Raw genomic sequence first — 1,955 nt, 5'->3', positions numbered from 1 at the left:
GATTACACCAGTACCTGGTGGCAGTGTCCCATGATCCTTCCCATGTCCTGGGTGGCAGGGGTGGGGGTGGGAGGGCTCGCTGACAAAGCAGCTCCCGCCTGAACTTGCAGCACATGGCGGGGGGCTGGGGGGGGTACGAAATCTGCCCCCCAACCTCCCCTCCGCTTGTGGACCTGCTGAAGCAGGGGGGTGGGGGGACGGCAGAAAACAGTCTCTTGAAGGTTTTATGTCCACATACTATGTTTCTTTGTACTTTTTTCTTTCGAGGAGAGCAGACCTACCATTTTAAAGTAGTCCTGCTTTCCTGGGGGCGGGGGGGTAGGGCAGGGAGCAGGGTCCTGTGCCCTCTGCACATTTCTGGATTCACTGGGTTTCTTTCTCAGGCCTGCTACCCCGGGCCGCGTCTGGCCTGGCTCCCCATCCCCATCCATCTTAGCAACCCTCCAGCCCTGCAAGGGGAACGCACTTGGCTTAGAAAATCTAAACCCAGCCCTCGTTTCTGTTCCCCTGGTGTCATGATTTGCATCTGTCGCATTGAAACTGGAAAGCAATATATCAATGTCCGTGCCAATTTTCTTTCCCTCCCCCGCCTCCTCCCCCTTTTTACTTTTTATTTATATAGAATGTGTGCTGTTTAATGACGGAATGACCACTCTTTCTCGTGTAGCTGTAAAAGCGCTCTTTTGCCGGGCCACGGGGGCAGCGGTCGCTTCAGGTCCCCGGCCGCCTCTGTGGTCCCATCTCACACACGGGCCTGTGGGCTGGTAAGGCCTAGAGCCCAGACGAGCTTCCACGAGGCTCGGCTGCTGGACTCTGCCACGAGGAGTGATGCCTTCCTGCCCCGGCCCCCGAGTCTGGAGCCGTGAGCTCGGCTGGTCTCAGCAGCTGCAATGCCTGCTTTGGGCTCAGCCTTCCATATACCACGGTGGGGAGAAGGATGCTGAGACTTCCATTAAAGTTACCTGAGACTACTTGTGTCAGTGGTGATTGCTCCATTCAGAGGAGAAACCACGATCGGCGCCTCTGGGAGGGGCTGGGGTGGGCGGCAGAGCTGGAAGAAGCTGCAGGCGACGAAGAGGGCCCGGCTGCCGCCTAGGAGGACAGTGCGGCCCGGCGCGAAGAAGCCAGGCCCCGAGGGGCCTACACGCCGCAGGCAGACGTGTTCGGACACACGGCAGCCACCGTCCCGCAGAGCGGGATCCCGGAGCCCTGGGGTTTAGGGCAGTGGGGGCCCTGGCTGTGTCAAGCCCAGGGCCAGGGAGGGCTCAGCCACACACAGCCGGGCCCTGCGCCGGCCCGTCGGTCTCCGTGGTTTCTGCTGGCGCCAAGGTCCGGTGGAGCGCGGGTCACTCTTAGCTGCCGCCAGCCTTGCCCTCAGAAAAAGCCTGTCCAGCCTACAGGGAAGTTGTGCCCGGGGGTGGAGACAGGCGTGGGCCATGCGTGCAGCTCGGGAGCAGCTGGGGCTACGGCTCACCTGGTTGGCTGCAGATGGCTGGGGCGGGCGGGGGGCGAAGAGGGTCTTCTTGTGGCTCCGGGTTGGCTCCCAGGGGTGGGGTCATCTGCCTGGACTGGTTCTCCCTCCGGCTGGCGTCCAGCGCTGCTGCCTGTGGAGCGTCACCGCGGCCAGTTCACTGTCCTGGGGAGAGACGGGGCCCCTGAGCCCAGTGTGGCCCTTCACGGGATGCCCTAGGGCTGAGCCTCCACCCTCGCAATCCCCAAAGGCCTCAGAGCCCGTCCCCACAGCACCCCCAGCATCTCCTCGCACGGGTGTAAGGGTTGACCTTGGCTCTTGCCTGCATTGGAGAAGCTTCGCGTACCCATATGCCACTTGTCCACTCTAACATTCGCCAATGAGGAACAGGTGCCCCTGGCCCTCCTCCAGAGTATTTGACCCCTAAAAGGCTACAGTTAGCTCTCTCTATCCCTACAGTCCTGATCCTATTTGAAAGCCATAA

This window comes from Leptonychotes weddellii, chromosome 13 (genome assembly GCF_054177405.1).
Source record: "Leptonychotes weddellii isolate Sample4059 chromosome 13, ASM5417740v2, whole genome shotgun sequence".
Lineage (NCBI taxonomy): Eukaryota > Metazoa > Chordata > Mammalia > Carnivora > Phocidae > Leptonychotes > Leptonychotes weddellii.
This window is presented reverse-complemented; position numbering follows the sequence as displayed.